Below are 21,137 nucleotides of genomic sequence, written 5' to 3' on the forward strand. Positions count from 1 at the left end.
ATATAGACACTAGAGGCCTAAAGTTCACTAACGGACAGTGTGAGGAAGGCTATGTGGACCCCAAAGGAGGGGAGAAGACCCTCACTCTATTTTTATTATGCATGCTCAGACTATGTAAATGAATTCTGAGAACCCATTAGCATAAGACTGCCTTTTCTAAGAAATCTGATGCATATGTATGTTTTTTGTGTATATTAGTCAGAGAATTTTGTTAGTAAGTGTGGCACTTGTGGTGGAGTGATCCCCAGTGCTGCCCAGAGCTGCAAATAAAGAATCCCTGCTGAACAGTTATACAGAATACTGACTGTTGAATGAACCTCTTTGTTTCAGTACTTAGTTATAACCTTTAATTATTAATAGTGAAATTAGCCTACTCTTTTCACTCTGATGTCTAACTGGCATCCACAATCAGCAGAACAGAATTATAGCTACCAGTCAATTTTACTCACCCTTAGGAGGGTGACTCTGAATTGTCTCAAGTAAACAAGCAATCTGCAACATAATTCATTACAGCATGAGATTCAGAAATTAATGCACGATGGCATCGTGAGAGAGTTAGGCTAAAGTTTATCATGGCTCAACCCTAGGTATTGGGTTGCAGGTCTGAACATATGGATGTGGGCTTTAGCAGGCCTGGGATGTTTGATTTTTTTTACAGGATTTGCCATCCTGCAACGCATATGAAGCCTCCTTTCCACAGTGCGGAAGGCCGAACCATGACTGAGTGCAATGATCGCCATGGAAACGAAGCTACGAAACAAAGAAGGGGGAGATGTGGGAATTAAGAATTGGTGGTTAGCAAAATGTAAACTGACCTTGAGGTTAGAAGAATGAGTGTGGATAACGGAGACAACATTATGTAACACTGTGTTGTGTGAAAAATAGCAGGAAAAAACACCCCCTGCAGAGTGTGGTGAGCATGTGAGCAATAAACAGGCAAAACCTGAAGTCAGTAGGATGTAAAAGTAAAAAGGAACCTATGTAAACAGGTGGTAATAAATTGGGAGCTTGCATATAGTGCATATAGCGACATTTGCTCTTGGCAGTTCTCCCCCTTCAACAAACTGGTGTGAGTTTGTCATGATTCAGCGCGTTGTCCCCATCCCGGCTGGTCCGAGACCAACACCCTCCCACCCCAGCCTGTGCTCACAGGACAAACTCCCCGGCCTCTGCACAACTCAGAGTGAAGCACCAAATTGCTGCCACTGAGTTTAAAAAAAAAAAAAAAAGAAATTTTATTCTCTTTTACCCTTTTACGCTATGGGTGTCAAGGTGTCGGTGCTGGGGGCCGTGTCTGTGTCGGTGTCACTGCAGGTGTGGGTGTCGGTGTCAGTGCTGGTGTCGGTGTTGGTGTCGGTGCCGGGTGTCTGTGTCGGTGCTGCTGTGAGTGTCAGTGCCGATGTCAGTGCTGGTGTCGGTGTTGGTGTCAGTGCCGGTTTTCAAAGTTCAAAGTTGTTCCAGTGGAAGCAGGTTCCTTCCATCTCCATTTGCGTTCCCTTGCAGGTGCTTTTAATCCAATAATTCAGCAAGTCAGACTGTTACTGAGGCTTCAAAACTGCAAAAAAGTTCAAGGTACTTACCCACCTTAAGGTGTAGTTGTTTCCAGTCTCAGCCACTGCAAACCCTTCCTAGCATAGCGTACCCCTTCAGTTACACTGCTGTTCAGCACCAGAGCGCACGTCGCTGTGCTGAGTTCAGAAAAAAACTCTGGAAAAGGGGGAAGGAGGGAGAAAACATCTGGTTGGTTTGACACACCAGGCACATCTGACAGGCGAGGGGGCAGTGAGGAGCAACACCAGCGCGCCCTGTCAGTTGGTGTTGAGGTTTGAACTCAGCTGGCAGCCAGATGCCACGTGGCCGGCCGTTCACCTTCCCCCTCCCCAGTGAAATAGGGGAGGGACTAAAAAAAGAGAATTCGTAGGTTGAATAAAAAGAAAGAATTTACTAAATATAACAAGAGAACAACAGTAACAATAGTGAGTTCAAAAAGAAATGGGTAAAATGCAGTAGTGGCTTATCGAGCACAGCGACTGCCCCCACAGCAACACACACCCGGGCTGGATCCGAAAATCCCGTGCCCGCCCGAGAGAGCCCACCCCCCTATATCCCTGGGCATGACATCACATGGAATTGTTATAAATGCAGAGGCAGAGCCGAAAATAACTTTTATAAATTTATTGCAGTAAGAACAAGTAAAACAAAAAGGCTCGGTACGCCGGGGGGCAGGGGGGTTTCTGCTCCGCACCGACGGACACGAGGTGGTGCTGCGTCACTCCCTTCTATAGCCCCATCCTGGGCTTCACATGCGCAGCAGGGCCCCGCAAACTTTCCCGGGCTTTCTGGTGTTGCTCAGGCTCCTGACAGGGGTCCCTCCAGTAATTTTCCACTTGCATAACAACAGTCCATATGAGTCTGTGTTTACTGAGGAGGAAAAAAACCTCCAAACCATTTTAACCATAAAACCACGACAAATCTCTTTAAACATATATACATTGCAAAATATCAGCAGCACACCTGCTCTTTATATTAAAGTCATTATATTTTCTTAACACGAATCACCACCATATTCTTCACAGTATGAAATACTCCAATGAAAGTTAACTCCATCCTGGTCGAAACCAGGACAGTCGGCAAGTCGCGCTAAACACGTTGTTAATGCAGAGAGCCCAGCGATAGTCGAAGGCTGGGAAGTGTAACAAGCACACAAGGCAGGGCACGTGGGAGGAAAACGCACTCACACATGCACACACACACTGAACTGCCTTCCCAGGCTCTGGCTTTGAAAGGACACTGAGACGCCACGGCAGGTGGTCAGAAGTTTGGGTGTTCACGCTCCAGTCCTTACCACGTGCCTCCCCCAGGTTTTAAACCGGCCAAATTTGATGTCTTTCTGAGTGATGCCTGGCAGCACACACTGCTGTCGCCAGGCTGGTCCCTTTGCTTCATCCATCCTCAGACTTTGGAGACATCATGATTTCTCAGGTGAACAGGTTTCAAAATCTGTTTGCCAGGCAAGACAAATCTGATTTGGGTTGCTTACAACTGGACATGTCAGGCAGATTTAAGAGAGTCCTCCTCTCCTGCCGCCAAATTCAGGCGCTGCACTCCTCCTCCTGCTTTTGCAGTAGATCCGGACCTGCCAGGATGTGCCGGCAGGCTGCATGCTCTGCTCTGTGCTGGCCATCACCTGTGCAGGTTACAGCCAGGTATGGGAAATGCTCACACCTATTCCTTTCCAGTCACCTTTCCAAGACATTCCTGCCTGACCTACCTTCCTGCAACATGGGCTCATCCCAGTCCCTCAGTGCCTCGAGCCTCGACCGTGCTGCCAGGTCCCTTTTCAGGAACTGGCCATTCTCAGCTCTAACTGCTTTCCACTAATTTTTGGCTTCCCTGTTTAAGGGAACTCAATAGCTGAAGGCCACTGCTCTTTCCTCCTCCTCTTATACCCTGTGAATTGCAGAAGAGAATCAAGGATGTGGCCTTCTTTATTTTAGTTTGATGTACTCGCTCTCTGTACCTCTGAGCATCTGTACCTTACACCGAGTATCAACAAGCTCCAGTTCTGAAACTCCTCCACATCCTGAACAGCAACAACAACTGCCAAGCCCACAGGAGTATTTACTCTTCTCCTCACAGATCCACTCCCCTGGGAGTATTTACTACCCCAGTCATCATTCCCATACATTAAAACAGCAACAGAGAGCAGGTTTTGTCCTTCCAAGTGACAGTCTTTTACCAGCCTTTGGAGGATATAATCCAAAACACTACACACGCATTGCTGCTGTGAGCACGGATTTGCTCGGAGGACACCCAGCAATCGAAGTTACTGTCTTCAAAGGTGACTTGCAAAGCCTTTTGAATTTCAGCAACCGCCTCAGTGTGAGGATTTTTACAGCCCTCCAACAATTCAGCCAGGCTCATCGTGCTTATTTTCTTGTGCCAGTTTGCCAACAGATGGTGGCAATACATCCTGTCGCCCACAGCAGCTCACAAAACTTTGGGTTTTAAACCACTCTAGGGCTTTTGCTTATTCACCACTGCTGTACCACAGGAGAACACAACACTTTTAACAACAAAACTGTAAAATCAAAAATGTAGCATCAATTTTAGGAAATGCTACTGGCAAATACTGGTCACGTACCCAGCAAGGACTCCAATACAAGAGCTGCTCAGCTTCTCTGTTACACAGAGAAGCCAGCTTCACTGTTTTCAAGCCAACATACCTGCAAGTTTGACAAAACCAACTACAACACAAGGCTACAGGCCAAAAAACAGTTTTTAAAGAAGGGAAACCAACTCAGAAAAACTAAGCGCCCCCAAGGGAAAAACAAACTGCAAAACCCCCTTATGCTTCTTGTGTTACAATGAAGCAAGTTGGCTGGTTTCCTGCATGTGATACCCTCATCCCTTAACTCTTAAGACCTCTGAGGATGCCAAGACAACCTTTGAATTGAAACACTCATCAATTTATCACCATCAGGTATCTCTGCCAATAACCTGCCAATGTGCCATAGCTGTCTGATTCAACATACATAATGCTTTGATCTTTCGTTATGGCGTTTACCACACTGAGCGTTAGGATTGAAGCAAGTACATACACATAACCCCACCACATGTGACCAAAAAGCCAGAGGGCAAAAACTTACCTGTGTTCTTCCTGGCCAGGGCATCGGCCTTTTCCCAAACATCATAAGCGTAGAGGATGTAGGAGGTGATGTTGACACAGGAACAGGTGATGTTTGGGATGTTATAGGAAACAGTGACTGAAGAGCCAATGCTGTTCCCACAGTAACTGCTCGCATAAGAAGTCATGCCTGTGCTTGTGCAGGAGAAAGAAACACCATCATGAACGTTTAACTTCAGAGTTAAAGACATAAGACTATTTTATGCCAGGAGCTATTTGGTATGATCCAGGCCTGCAGGATGGAGTGGAGTGTTGAAAATTGAGATGTGTTCAGCTGCGTGACAAGTAATTGTCCTTCGAGTGCAAGGCCAAGGTTTTTGAAGCGATTTGTGACTCAAAGGACTCCTCTTGACAAAAGAAAATGTGGGACCAGACATCAGAAAGGGCCACCCATCCACCTCACAACATCTACACCTACTTGTGGATTATCTAAATGCATTTTCCAAACGACTTCCATTTCAGGCATGATGAAGCTCCCCACTGATGGAGGCTGGAGCTTTCTGACAGCTAGTCAAAGCAGCCAGGTCAGCCTACACACACTTCTTTATAGCCCTAGGGAAGCTAAATGTGGTCAGCTGCCTGCCTTCCGACACAGGCTGGCTTCATCACGTCACTTCTTCACCCAACCCAGTTTTAGTCACTGGTATGACAGGGCTTCCACCGCTACTCTTGGGAGACCATTGACTTCGCAATAAACTGTACTGTGCGAGGTGACAGAAAAATAACTGGAATTTCAGCATCCCTCTTAAAAACCAACCAAGCCTCTCTCAGCCACTGAGTTTAAAAGGGACAGGTGTGAAGCTGGGTAGCTATCTGCCAAATGCAATTGCCACTGCACACAGAAAAACTCTTTCTTACTCACTGTCAGTCAAACACGGGCCCAGTCTGCTGGGTACTGGGTCAAACACTGTTATGTGACAGCTTGCCTTTTACTTTTGCTGCCACTTATGCAGCACCACTGCTGCAGGTACACAGAAAGGACTCAACAACTCAGAAATTAGAAAATTAGCTTCTTTTCCTTAAGTGGGGACTGAGCCAAAGAGAAAACTGGGAAAGGTACGCCCCCACAGGATGAAGGCATAACTCTGGACCTCGTAACCAAAAAAACCCTTTCCAAGGAGAAAAGACAGGAAGGAGAGAGCAGAAATACTCATGCCCCTAATGGTATGATTTCAGGTGGCAAAAAGGAGCAAGTGGCAAGGCACTCTCAAATGCAGCTTGCATCTCAAACAGTCTGGCTCCCTTTTTCACTCACACTCTCATAGAAACATGGCAACATATGTATTTTTAAATCTTACCTTGCAACACACAGAGAAGGTGCTTGTGTTGATCTGGAAGAACTCTGCAGCAAGGAACAGCCAACTCTTGTTAGGTTTGGGCTATTCAGCCAACATCAGTAAGTAGCACAGCCATCCAGCTGGCAGCTTAGCAATACGCATGTCCTACCTTGAAGTGGTCATTCAGGATCCTGGAATACTTCATGGCAGTGTCTTTTTTGTAACGGAACATTGCCATGTGCAGAACAGACTGGCAGCACATGCTGTGAACAGAAACACACCCAAGCATCAATGTTGACGTTCGCTGCTGCCTGCTCAGCAGTCATCAGCCTTGTGGGACAGAGGCAGGCACATATCAGCCGTACTGCAACGTCAAGAAAGCTCTGAATCTCCTCCTCTGGCTAATCTTAAAAAAAGACTCTTTAAAAACATCCCAAGGGAAAAAAGCAATTGAGGAAGGGCCATGCCTGTTTATATAAACAGGCGCCCAGCCTCCCATAAGTGTCACAGGCTGAGTAAGCCCCTGTCCAGAAGTGCCTTCGCTATGTTCAGCTACAGCTTCAGTTACACGGCTCAAACATGGGCAGCCAAATCACATTCTTTCACCTTTGGAGAAAGCCCTTATGCGCTCTCCAGTTACCAGCAGATCGAATTTTAGAGCCTGTGCCTTCCACGTGTGGTCCCTTGTGATATCCCAACTCACTTTAGAGATGTTCCAGTTCATTCTGGTTTTTATATTGAGGGTTTTTTTCCTTGCAGAACTCCGATTCCCATTTAACTCATTCCTTTGCCCCTGAAAGTAATGGGTCTTTCACTCTATCAAGTCTAAAAACAGAATACAAAGCCACAGAAAAACAGTTACGCACCGTAACACAGCAAAGATTTTGTCCTGTGAAGATGCTGAGACATCCGTAAAGGATTTTAGTGTCATGATGAATCTAAGGAAACAAAGTGAACAGAATCTTGTCAGCCATCAGTGCTCTGAAGTCCCACAATTTTAGGGCTGCTTTCATTGAGCCATCATAATTTTTAGTGGTTCAGAATTTATCAGAATGATTAACCTCCTAATTACACTCCTGCTCTTGAAAGCACTCTTGTGAGGGTCTCCAGGCGTGCTCTGGTAGGGACCAGAACACACTTGGAAATAGAATGGAAAATACTCAGGAACTCATTCACTCCTAAATGTTAACAGTAAGACACCAACATTAACACCTAAGAAGATATGAACCTTTCTTTGAAAAAGCATCTGTGTATTCTTATATGATTTATAATGTACACCTCCCCTGGTCACACAGGCACACCTTATTTTTGTGAAAACCTGGCTCATTAATATTTCTAAGTTAAAAAAGAAATATAGCGTACTCCAGGTACGAAGGAAATTGCCTGAATGTCTCATCTGATTTATAAGGGGGTTTAACAAACAAGTAAAATCAGCAGTCACGTGTTTATTTGAAAATGCTTGGAAACTGGATCCTGTTAAGAATACAAGAAATGCCACATATCTTAGGCTATTATCTGCCATAAGGACATGACAAGGTCATTATTAAGTCTTAGCCCTTAATAGTTTTGTGCCTTACAAGGCCTTTAGAATTCCCTTTAGCACCCCCCTGCATTTTGTTGGATGACGCTTGAATTATTTTTCTTAATTTTACATGCAGAATTGTGTTTAACGACATGATGCCTGTGGGCTGGGGGGCTGGGAAGCAATAGTTCTGCCTTGTGGCTGATGAAGAAAGAAGCTGGTCTGTGGCCAGGAGGTCTGGAGGATGGATTGCCACAATATCGACTACAGCTTGGAAGGATGTTCTGTCAGTGTTAGTCATTGCTATTTTATATTTTAAAATGATTAATTGCAGACTTCTGCATTAAGCTGTTCTTCTCCTCATGGACTGACCACCCCTATACTCATTCAACTGCAACTAACCTGCCCTGGTGTCTTTTTCACAGTCTCACGCAGCCACAAATAAATTCTCTCATTACCCTCAGCTATTAACCATGGCTACATCCTTTTGACCCTTACTGGAACCTAACTAAAGGACAAAACTCACCTACCCAACAGCCACACCACTAGGACAATTCCTTCTGACCTTGTTTTTGAGCAGGTAAAATATGGAGAAGGAGTATCTTAATGAGATAAATAAAAAACCCCGAATGCCTAATCACACAAAGGCACAGTACACAACATTCTGGGTTAGATTTTTACCAGCAAATGAAAGGTGCCCACGACCCCTCTCATGCACTGAGGCCAGCCGGAATGTTAGGTAGCCCAAGCTAATGCTGTCATAACAATTTCACAATACAGAGCAATGAGATGTGGTGCCCTAGAACTGTTCAATGTATTTATGTAGATGTAGCTGCAGCGTCTATAGTGTCTGTACACCGGCAAAAGCAAAGAGACACCATCTTGAGCTCCTTCAGAGCAAGGAATTTGGTTTCCCAGTTCCTTGATGAGAGCTCTGACTGCTACGGTGTCCAGCAAACGTGGGCAGAACCACATTACTCTGACCTAGTTGGCAGAGTCTGCTCCATTGAAAGCCCAAGCTGGTTGGCATCAAGGAGTGCCCTGACAGGGCAGGTCACACGCAGCCCCATGTGTGTCTCCTGGTCCTGGGCAGGCTCAAGCGCTTGAGCCGCTGAGCATGGGACACTGGTGGAAGAACTGCAGTAGTGGGTGTCCAAAGGCTTCAGGTACAAAGGGACGAACTAAATGAATTTGGGCGTATCCCAGGCCAAGAAATAGCTGTTTCAGTTACAGGAGGAGAGCCGTATTGCAAATTTGGACTTAAAAGCCTCCCTTCCGTCTGACTCCTACCTTAGATGCTGAGCAGCTCTTTGGGTGCGTCTGCCCTGTTTTCACTCACAGGTCTTGGTTCCACATTGTCCACTCTGCAGTCATGATAATTCATTCTGTAGCTCTTTTTTGGAGCGAACAGATTTGTTCCCTTTGAAACAATACCTGTACGCAGTTCTGGAAATGATTTAGTCCAGACACCCTCCCAAGAAGCAGTGTGAGCGAGACTACACCAGGTTTGGCTCCTGCTGTCCCCTTTTTGTCCTGGCTTTCCATCCTTGGCCATCCTCGAGCACTTTCCCATGCTGTGGCAGCAGCCGTGCGACACTGCCCATTAGGTTCACACTGCAAGAGCAGCACTCGGAGTGGCAATGGAACAGGCTCTTGCATTGCCTTGGATGCTTTGGACAGCACTTTCTACACCTTCACACACAGAGAAAATGATTATATTGTCTTAAGGACCCAGGGTCAAACGCTGTGTGGCGTGGGCATGGTCGTCATGTTCTCTAGTCCCGAGCAGAGTCAATGTCACTGCTCTTGTCACTTGGCTTGGAGCAAGGGACCACTTTTTGGGCTGGATGCATTTAGCTGCATTGTTCAATCTAGCCTTCTATTCAGTATGGATCTCAGAAAAAGATAATCAAATAAATGAGTCCACATGGGAAGGTACAAATAAGAGAAGGAAATAGATGAGTGTGTATGACAAGATAAAAATAAAATCCTATAACTTCATATATATGCACAACTTTTACTCATGAAGAAGATTGTGAAGCTCTGGGAGAAGATCAGCTGTAAGCCCACAGACAGCCAGAATCTAGCTGGGATGCCCACCCTACACTTGGTAGAAGCAGACAGGACCCTGCTGTGCCAGGTGGGGGGAGCTGAAGCCCTCTCCCTCTGACAAGGGTGAAGCTGGCCAGAAATGCCTCTCACCACACGGCAGCACCTATGACCCGCTGCGAGGAAGCAGAGATCTAACCCCGCTACCAGCACTGCCTCGATGTTTATGTGCCCAAACAACAGCAACCTGCTTCTGGTGGGCACAGATGAGTGCTGGCACTTGTCTTCTTCGTTCTGGGGCTGGCTACTAGCAGGAGGCATTTTTAGTTGCAGTGGCAGTGCAGAGAGATGGAGGCAGTTCTGTGAGGACATAAGGAGAAAAAAAAAAGTCACGTCATCTCCAGCCTGTCTGCTCCAGCACTGGTAAGGGGTTATCTCCACAATTGGACGCAATTCAGGGTTAGTCCCTACAGGTTTGAGCCACTGATGTAAATTTGCTTAAAATAAATAGTGGAGGGGCAACCGAGTGTGGGAAGGCACAAAAATCACAAAATCTGTGACTGTGAAACACTGAGGGGAATCACCAGGGGACAAACCCTCCTGTATTTTACAGTCTGTGCTGTGTAAAGCAGCTCAGAGCTTCAGGTTGTCTGTTGATCACTGCTCTGGCCCCACTTCAGCTCAGAGGATGCACAGAAGTTGATTACAGGTGTCGGCTGTTGTAGCCCTTCAGGCAGCCTACCCCTTCCAGAAACAAAGTCCAAGCCAAAGCGGAGCAGCTCCTTCCCCTCTGCCTCTCTGCAGTCGGGCTTGCCTCACGCTCCCTCCTCCTCCACCTCTTGCTGCTCCTCACTCAGTCTGGCTTTTCCTGGGCTGCAGGAGCCCTTCCCTGCTCTTGGCTGACAGGGATGCCCGCCAAACTCCTTCACCTGCTGGGGGCCACCCCCCCAGCCCTGCAGCCATCATCACCATCTTCCATCCTACAGCCCTGTGCTGCTTGGCAAGAGGTGAGTTTTTACAAGTCATTACAGTTTTGAAGAAGAGCTGCTGCACAAGCGAACGTTGATTTCCCGGTGCTCTTTGGAGCGGTGGTGCTCTCACTCACCGGGGGTGGCTGGTGGGCTCCCAGAGAGCTTGGCTGTCCTTTCTCAGGCTGAATGGCATCAGGAGCACAGCCACACACACGTGGGGGTAGGAACAACTGGCAGAAACAAGGGTTAAGTAGTACCTATCAACACTGACAGACAATAGTTCATTCGTCTCTTCCTCCTCAGAAGGCCAGTGTGTATCCGGGTGTAATGGCCCCATCCTTCGTATCCAGCACTTTGCATTTTAATTGCTGCAAAACAGGAATAGGGCCAGCTTGCTAGGGACGTTATCTTCTGCTATTTTGATTTCAAAACTTAAACCTATCAAAGCTAAAAATAAAGCTCCTCCTATTACAGATAATAGGAACTGCTGCATTATTTCTCTGTCCTGCCACTTGTAGTAGCCACAGCTTACTGCCTCTGAAGAACCATCTGTATCATGTAGTTCTGCCTGTGTCTGTTTACTCGACCTAAGAGAGCTATTACTAACCTGAACTCCCTCTTTGGGCTGCCCGGGGAGGTGAAAACTCACCGGATCAGGAAATGATGCTTGGGTGAAAAGGCTTGATAGTTCCCCAATTTTCCTGTTTAAAAGGAGCAGCAAAGGTATCTCAGAGATAAAACATGCTCTTAGCTGAAAATTGGCCACGTACTTTCCCTTTCTTAATGAAAGACCTGCATTTCAGTACGAGATACCCATTTCCTCCAGGAAAGAGTCAAGAGAGAAAGAGCTACACGTCTTACACTGCTCTTTGAACTGATACAAGATGCACTGACCTGAGCTAAAGTCCCTCCTGAATAGCCTTAAGTTTTAGCATGGATGAGACAGCGTCAGGTAGCTGAGACACTTGAAAGCAGCTGTAGGCACACCTTTACCAATATTGACTCCTAACCTGGAAGCAGCAGGATGTGCTATTGCCACACACTGTTGGCAGGAGCCCCTGTATCTTTGGGTAGGGGTTTGCGTGGAGCCCAGGCATGTTTTGTCACCAGTGCGTCTTCTTTTGTCCCCAGTCTTCTTCCCCTTGCTGTGTCCCAGGAGTGGTTGCACACCTGAAGGTCAGCTCTGCAAGCTCCTCAGCTAGAGGAGAGCTGCTGCTATCTCTGAGCAAGGGGAGGCCTGCAATGCCCAGCTGAGGGTAAAGGGGCCATACCCTGACCTCAGTGCATGGGGAGTGGCACCATTGTAATCAGTGGTGGCCAAATTACAAACTAAATGGTGATAAACAGTGGCTGGAAAATGGGTCTTTGCAATTTAATACCATATTACCACTGATGCTATTTTATTGTCAACTGGGAAAATGGGATAAAAAGTGCCTTACGTTGATGCCTTTATGACTTTCTATAGGGATCCTAATGCTCAGAAAAATGTGGATTAGGATGAGGTATGTTACTGCCATGTACGGAGGAAAAGGGAAAGAAACAAGCATCTGTATGCTGTGCTGTGCTGAACAAGAGGATGTACAGTTGTTAGTCCCTTCTTCCTCTCCCCCATATAACCCTGTGGCCAAAGAGGAAGCACTCGGTTGTGATTTGAACTTGGCCAGCAGCCAAACACCACACAGCTGCTCGCTCATCCTCCCCCTGCCCGGGGACTGGTAAAGAAACCGGAGGCATAAAGGGAGACTCATAGGTTGAGATAAAAAACAGTTTAGAAACTAACTGTAATAAAATAAAACAATAACAATAGTAGAAAGTACAAATGGGTAATGCACAATGCAATCACCACTCGCCAACTGATACCCAGCCCATTCACGGCTAGCGGTCCCACAAAACCAAGATCCTGCAATTGCAATCCTGGAAGCAAGAGAGAACCCCCCTCCTTCCTGGCCGCCCCCCCTTTATATACTGAGCATGACGTTACATGATAGGGAATATTCCATTGGCTAATTTGAGTCCAGTGCTCTGGCTGTGCCCCCTCTCAGCTTCTTGTACATCTGTGCAAGGACAGGACACGGGGAGTTGGAGAGTCCTTGATGTCTTAACAACAACCGTAAACATCAGCATTTTATCAGCATTCTTCACGTACCGAATCTCATACTGAATCCAAAACAGGGCACCCTTTGAGCTGCTAAGAAGAAAATGAACTCTATCCCAGCCAAAACCAGGACAGTCAGGAGAGCTCAGAAAGAGATCAGAAAAAAAGGACAAATGGGAAATGGGAATTTTAGCACTATTTCAAGGAGGACTAGAGGGCATTCTCAGCCAGTGATAGAGGCACCGTTGAGACAGGCTGTCGGGATGGACGCTATGCCAGTCTTTGTGCACGTCACTTTTACTACTTCAGATTTGTTGAATTGGGAGCACTGTGTTGGAACAGAGAGAATCCTGATGGAATGTTCAGCTTTTAGAAACTATTATGCTGACTCACAACACTAACTGGGGGGACATGCAGGCTTTACTGAATACCTTCTTTTACTGCAGAAGAAAGAAGGATGGTACTAGACAAGGTGAAAGAAGAGGGAGGAAGAAGGAATAGGTGGGAGGATCCTAGTCAGTATTTGCCTTTGAGAGAAGATCCGGAGTGGGACACGAATACTGGGCTAGGAAAAACTAAATTGAAGCAATACCAGCAGCTGATGGGGTACAGCATGGGGTCCAAAAAGCAGAGAAATCTGTCTAAACTGTGTGAAGTTAGACAAGAGGCTGAAGAAAGTCCATCAGCTTTTTATGAGAGATTGTGTGAAGTGGCTAAGAAATGGACTGATTTAGATCCGGAAGAGGAGGAAAATGAGAAAGTGTTCAACATGTCGTTTATAGGTCGGCCATTGCAAGATACAAGAAAAAAGTTACAGAAAGTAGATGGAGCAGGGGGAATGTCTGTTTCCCAGTTGATTGAAATTGCTTATAAGGTACATAATAATAGAGAGGTAAAGAAGGAAAAGAAGGGACAGCAAAAAAGAAACTGCAGGGTTCTCTCTTAGCTGCAACAATTGTAGACAGATGAGGTGGGATGAGAGGATGAAGAAGAGGAGGTTGTGGGGGAAGGGGTAGAGGGGGTCCTGAAGCAAGACCAGGATACGGAGCTTGAAAAGGCCCTCCTCGGGGCTTGAATCAGTGTGCTATTTGCAGGCAGGAAGGACACTGGACAAATGAATGTCCAAGTAAAGAAAGAAAACGGAGAGGAGAACAGATGAGGAACGACAACCTTACAATGTTGGAGGATTTGGATAATGAATGAAGGGGACAGGGGGAGGATATTAAAGCATCCCCAGCAGATCCCCTGGTTCCAGTAAAGCTGGGGAATGATGGACTGGTAGGAGCTGATACTAACGAAAATTGTCTGGAAGCAACAATCAGCATGTTGATCAGGTGATTGCACATCAGGTGAATGAACCCAGTTTTGGGACAACAACTTGCACACCCTGAATGCACACCAACACACACACACAGACACTCACTGGCTGCACAGCAACACACACACTCCCATGGACTGCACTCCTCAGTCTTCCTGCTGCTACTGCTCCCAGCCTCTTGCTGCTCCATCCCCTTCAGTTGCTCCACACTGGAACCCTATCCCAAACCCACCAGACACCCCCTCCGCCCCCAATTAATCAAGCTCAGCCCTAGAATTACCCTGCAGCTTTGGCCCAGTGACATCTCTCGCTAACAGAGTGCTGGGGTAGCCAGCTGTGGGCTGGGGAGATGACCAGCCCTGCTAAGAGTGCAGGTCAGTGGAGCCTGTGCTCTGTACTGGATGTCCAAGCTGAGGCCTCTTGACAGAAAGCCGGACTTGGTCAGGGTGGGACCATGACACAGCATCATCTGCAGAGCCACAACAGCTCCCTTCAAACCATGGTGAAGAAGAAGCAAAGGGCACACCCCAGTGTCCAGAGATCCCAACCCCGCTGGAGGTGTGCGGTGCACCCCTGGGTGGGAACAAAGCTGGGAGCTGCAGCACCATCACTTGAGGCTGCCACTCTTCAAACCACAGCCTCCAGGGACACAGCCCTTCTCAGCAAATGCAACGCATGCGGCTGGCTCCTGTTTCTCTCCCTGCACTCCAGCACGTGAGCACGGCTCCACCGTACGGCTGCAGAAGGCAGACTGACGAGCTGTGGCCAATTCAGGATGTACCAAAGCCATGGACAATGGCATGTGGAGCTGAGAGCCGGAGCAGCCTTCTCTGTTTAGGGCTTGCAGTTGCAAGTGACACTACTTGGGTCTGCTTGGTTTATTTGGCTTACACATCACTGCTTGCCTGCCGCGGCTCTAACCAGCTTGGCTCTGCAACACCCAAATGCGCATACTGCCTGTAGTAGTTACATTCTCTGGCGTACGTTTGTTGGGAAGGACCTGGTGGCAAAGGGATGCAGTGAGCAGGGTGGCAGTGAACTTCCAGAGGAGGCTGTGGTGCCACACTGGGTTTTTTCCTGCTAGCCATTAGCAGGCAGTGCTCAGAACCGGGCACTGCTGCCTGCCACGGGGCCTGCACACCCTCATCCCACAAGCAGAGCATTCAGAGGGGGTCTGTCAGGGGTGTCCGATCCCAGCTTCTGCTTCCCCTCCTGCTTGGAAACCCCTATGTTATGTCCTGCCACCAAGAGGCACCTGGAACCAGCGACTCTGTGACATCAGCCTCATTGCCAAGGGCACTGTGGGCAACGTGAGCTCTGCGGGCACTCTGTCAGCTGCTGCACTGGTGGCAGCGAGCCCTCGGTTCTGGCAGCTGGCACATGCTGCTGGCAACAATGCATTTGCTCCCACTCCTCGTCCTGCTGGCCCTATGCTGGCCTGTACACAGCGCGTGGGACACCTGTGCGTAAGTGACTCTGGGAGGAAGCTTGGGCAACCTGATGGGGTTCTCTGGAGGGTCCCCACTTGTCCCCCGTGGCCACACCACGGCTTCCCCAGCCCCATGCGGGAGCCTCGGTTCCTTGCAGCACCCGGGCTGCTGGCACAACTTGTCTGCAGGGTTAAAGCAGAAACAGGGGCAGATGCCTGCCCACCCTACAGGGCTCCCTGGCCTCGCTATCCATGCAGTGCCCCATGGAGAGGGCAGACAGCTGACCTTCAGCCAGAACAGCAGTGATCCATTGAGCAGGACACTAATGAGTTTCTGGTTACAGAGGGACCTGCTGGCTCCGGCCCATGGCTTCTGGCTACGGCACCTCGCACGTGGTGGGGGGCACAGACGCCCAGCCAGGGGCCTGGCCCTGGATCGTCCAGGATCCCTGGGCAGCAGGCACGGGGCATATATGTGGAGGGTCCCTCATCAGTCCACAGTGGGTCCTCACAGCAGCCCATTGCTTCACCAAGGCCAGGTAAGGAGGGGAAGGAACGGGGATATCCTTCCAGCACTCACAGGTGCCCCATCCGCACCACGTGCTACTCCTATCCCCTTTCCTTGTGGTACGCCCAGTGCCTGGGCACTGCAGAGCCCGGCTGAGAGGCAGCTCAGGAGAGGGCTGGGCTCCTGCCACAGCTTCCTAGCAGCCTCCATCTCGACATGCCTTGGGCCCAAGGCATGTTAGGGCACTTGCAGCCTCCATAGCGCTGCTTTCCTGTCTCCCGTGTGAAGCAGAGGGCAGGGAACTGCTGGGCTGCTGCAGCATGTGGCTGGGCTCCCTCTGAACCCTCTCCCCATCTGCCTTCCAGGCACATCACCATGTGGCGCGTAGTGATCGGGGCCACCCAGTTGACTCAGCTGGGCCTGGAGGCCCAAGTGCGCAATATTAAGCGGCTGCTGGTTCACGAACAGTGAACACTACAGTAGCACCTCGGAGAGCAACGACATTGCATTGCTGGAATTGGACCAGCCTGTCCAGGGCAGTGACTCTGTACAGCTTGCCTGTGTGCCCGACGCCTCGCTGCGAGTGTCAGAGCTGACAACCTGCTATGTCAGTGTTTGGGGGTCCATCAATGCAAGATGTGAGTTTCTAAAGACTGCTCATGTTCTGAGTACAAGCTTGGCACTCCGGGGAGGTGGTTTGGGCTTCCTGACAGCAGAGGCGAGAGCCAGAGTCTGGCTGCAGGGATGTATGCCCATAGAGAGAGGGGCCTGGCCCAGGGCCCAAGGTGAGATAGAAGGGAAATGCCGGTACAATATCTCTCACAATGCAAAGCCAAGCCCCAGGGAAGGGGTTCACCCAGACAGGGCAGGAGACCTGGCAATAAGCTGTTGGGCGTTTATTCCTTTCTGTGCTCACAGCTGGAGGATCAACAGATATCCTGCAGGAGGCCAAGGTCCGCCTCATCAGTGTCAACCTCTGCAACAGCAGCCAGTGGTACGGAGGGGCCATCCACCCCCACAACCTGTGCGCTGGCTATCCGCAGGGTGGCATCGACACCTGCCACGTAGGAGCGTGAGACAAGGCAGCGCCCACCAGCACAGGCAGCCCCAGTGCAACTGCCCAAACATATCCCAGCGCGGGCTTTGCGTGGCAAGCCACCCTCCCACCACTGGGTCCCCACTGCTGGTGGGGCTCACCTCCTCTTCCCCAGCTGCAGGTCCTTGCCCAGGGCCCCACTTGTCCCAGAGGCCCGGGACTCTGCCCAGAAAGCCCATCCAGTGCTCCTAGCAGCCCCGAGGTCCAGATACCAATCCCAAAATATCCCTCTTGCACACATCCAGCATCACTGTGCGGAGATGAGAGAGAGTCCTACCCCACAGGCTTGCTACCCTCTCCCTGACAAGATTCTGTAGGCCCCAGCACCTGAGCAGAGCTTCTCTGTGCAGCAGATACAGCCCTGGCAGGTGCAGTGAGAGAGAAGGAGCCAGCACTAGTGCTGCCAGTGGCCACCCGACACCACCTGAACCCTCCCTCTCTCCTCCACTGCAGAGTGACAGCGGTGGTCCTCTTGTGTGCAAAGACAACGATGCTGACTACTTCTGGCTTGTTGGAGTGACCAGCTGGGGGAGAGGCTGTGTGAGAGCAAAACAGCCTGGAGTCTACACCTCCACTCAGCACTTTTATGACTGGATCTTGGTACAGATGGGACTGCACCCAGCAGTAACGGCTACTCCAACATCACGGCCAGTCTTCACCTCAACCCCTTTCAGAGGCCAAGGCCAGTACCAATGCAAGCGGACAGGTTTATGCCCTGTCCTTTTCCATGCCAGAAGCTGGTGGAATTCTTTAATCTGCTGCAGGAGCTCCTGCAGGTCCTACAGGGGGAAAAGGCTCCAGCAGCAGCATGAGCAGGACCCAGTTCAAGCTGCTGTGCACCACCACCATCTCCTGCAGGGGCACTGCCTGCTGAGCCAAAGGCAGCCTCAGTGCCAAAGGCCTGCTCGGTCCTGCCCACGCACACAAATGCTCAAGTTGAGCCTTCAAGTTCTTGAAATAAACTTGCCAATTCTCACAGCTAACCATGCTTCGGTCCAGTTCAGTCTCCTGTGCAAGGCAAGGACTTCCATGCCTGCCACCTGCAAAACGAGGCTGCAGGCAACCAAGATGGGCACAAAGGGAAAGAGTCACTCAGAAGGGCTGGTCAGAGGGGAGGGTGATGTGCGGTGGGAGAAGGGGGCGAGAGGTCTTGGGGACAGCAGTTGGAAACAGAAAGTGTCTTACGCCGGGTACTGCTGGGATCCCTGTGTGTGTGTGTGTGTGTACAATGCACCAGTGAACTTGAAACTGGACTCTCTCATGACACAGGAGACACGGATCTGGAGAGACCCAAGGTTTGCACCGATGACTGGGTAAGGAGCTTGACATCCTGGCACAAATAATACATGGACTTAATTTCCATACTGTTAGTTGAGTTGAGGAATCTAAGCACGTGCTGTGCTTATGAATCTATGGAGTGAAGGTGTGTTTATGTTTCACTGGTAAACATCCAATCCTGATCATCTGGAAAGGCAGAAAAGGACTGGCCTGTGTTCATGTTTATGTAAGCGGTGGTTACGAGTACATGGGTGCTGGTAAAGGCATCGCTCTGTCTAAGTCGATCTGTTTTGCCGTTCACATTAATTGTGTAAGTCTGTGGGTGTGTTTGTGTAGCCGGCTCTTTGGAATGCAGCATAAGTCTCTTGAACGCACACATGGGAACAGCAGCAGCCACATCCATCAGGCTGGGACAGGAGAAGCCTCCTGGGTGTGAGAGTCCACCCGAATCAGCTCTCGTGGATCTGAAAGGAGAAATCCCCCGTGTTCAGAAGTCTACTGGATCCGGCTGCTCCATAACAGAATGGGGAAGGAAACCCAAAGCAACTCTGCAGCAGAGATCGCGGTGTGGACAGAGAGGCAGCAGTGTCTGGGCTGTGAAAGCAATGGGGAGTGCTGGCAGCGGGACCTGCACTGTCCAGGAACTGGACCGCCTTCTAACAAAAGGGCAGGAAGGATGCAAGCTCAAAGCTGTCTGAAAAAAGTGCTTTGGTGTTTGTTTTCTCCAGTAGGTACCATTAAAGCATCTGGGCAGGACCCTTCTCTGCAGGCCCAAGAGTGGCTTAGTTCTCCTGGCAAGCTTTGCCTTGAAGAAGCATGCAGGAACGGCTCAAAGTTTTGATAGCCAGACAGCCTCTATGCTGGCACGGGAGGATGACTCCAGATGATCCGCCTGTTCCCACAGAAGCCACAGCTGAAGTAGCTCACACTCCAGACGCTTGCCAGTGAGCCCTGCCCCGGCAGCCGCTCCCTACCTCTTTGGGAGAAGCTGGATCAACTGTTCTGCAGACTGGGCCTGTTCATTTCCTAGTCTGGGTGGAACACAGCAAACAAAGGCAAGGCAGAGGACTCCCCGGAGCAGTGTCCACTCACACATGGAACACTAAGAACAGGATTCATCTACATAGATGTTCTGTCTACAATATGGCTGTCAACATCAAGCCCATTTGCCTCAGACTTCCTGCACAGTCCGTGCAATCCGTGCATTCAAGGCTGGCTTGACACATCCTACAGGAAAGGCTTTTATTAGGCAAGATCAGTCATGCCCTAAACCACACCCCGCAACCAAAAGAACTTCCATAGACTACAGTGGGAGCCTGGACACCTTCTTTAGGTGGACACACCTAGTCATATCTGTGATGATTTCTACCATGAATGCCAGCAAGGAAGCCCATGTCTGACACTGTACTGGTAGAGAATAGCAGGAGACTGGTCCTGAGGGTATGTGTTCTCTCGCTGATGCTGAGCAGAAAGCATTATGCACTCTCACAGGCAGGATGCAGGAGACAGATCACAACCCAGATGACAGCAATAATGAGTGCCTAGCTGGCATTCCTAAGAGGAGGGAATCATCCAGTCATCTGCAGAGGAAGGTGAACAACTTTGCCAGCAGGTCTGTTTAGACACTTTAGCACAGAGAAGTACCACGGAACCCCGCAGGCTGAATGAGCAACACAAAGGCAGTTACTGACTGTATGGAGGGGAGGGAAGCCACGTAACAGGTTATGCTCTTTTTCCAGCAAGATATCCTGCAATTTTTCACTAGGTACTGCTCCAATCAGCTTTTGAGTTCTTGCTGGATGCAATGGTGTAAGAGTCGGTCAGAAGATCAGCATTGTCTCAACATTGTCATCGGAGACATGGACAGCGAGGTACCTGACAACGGCCTGTTTGGAGCGCAGTTGCCGATCCCTGGAGTGGAATGTGGTGCAAAGGCTCCTGAATGCAGATCTGTTTGGCACAGCCAGTGCTGTGCTGTTCTCCTGAGTACTGAACCGTGTGGTGCAGGCAGTGCAGTGCTGTTCTTCGGTGCCTGAGCCGTGTAGTACAAAGAGTGTTGTGCTATTCTTCAGTACCTGGGCCTAGCTGGAGCTGTTAGAGATAATTGCATAGCTACTGTTGAAAAAGATGGATTGCGACTGTTGCCATAACATTGATGAAGAAATCATGAACCGTAGATGAACTTTGCTTCATTATAATACCAAAACACACCTCCTGGTTGAAGGTTACCCGCCTCCAAGACTGACCACACCTCAGACACTCCCCCCTGCACATGTGCGATGGCCTCGCTCAAGAAGGGCGGAGATATAATAATTGAATTCTGAGAAGGGCAGAGACTCCTGAGGCAGAGGTGGAGCAAGGTGTGTTACTGAGCATAAAAGATGATTTCTGGACAACGAAAATCGGAAACTTCCCTACCAAGGACCACGACGATCAACGATGCAGCATCAGCTGGACCGGGACCGTTAGGACATATGAGATCAGCGGTGGTAGCTATAACCTCTCTCCCTCCTCTCTCTAAACTTAACTTTACTTTTCTCCTTTCTTTCACCCATCTCTAACTATCGCGTGCCGCTTCACAGGCAACACAATAAAGTTTTACTGTTTGATTACTGCTATCCCCTTTGGTGTTGGTCACCTTAATTTTGCACTTTTGAGATCGTAGCAAATGAACCATCACGAGTCCACCAAGTGGACCTGACAAATGCGCGGTGTGGTAAGGACAGAATTGGAAGGACACCCCTTGACAGGCTTGGGGAGGAGTGGCTGGAGACTTGCCAGTCAGAGAGGGACCTGGGGGTGTTGATTGACAGCCAGCTGAACAGGAGCCAGTAGTGTGCCCAGATGGCCAAGAAGGCCAATGGCATCCTGGCTTGTATCAGAACTAGCATGGCCAGCAGGGACAGG

General features: G+C 49.3%; 1 pseudogene; it reads left to right on the forward strand.

Moving 5' to 3' along the window:
* Positions 1 to 9,509: 9,509 nt before the first annotated feature.
* On the forward strand, positions 9,510 to 17,764 carry LOC141918730 (acrosin-like; annotated as a pseudogene).
* The last annotated feature ends 3,373 nt before the right edge of the window (positions 17,765 to 21,137 follow it).

Source organism: Strix aluco, chromosome Z (assembly GCF_031877795.1).
Source record: "Strix aluco isolate bStrAlu1 chromosome Z, bStrAlu1.hap1, whole genome shotgun sequence".
NCBI lineage: Eukaryota > Metazoa > Chordata > Aves > Strigiformes > Strigidae > Strix > Strix aluco.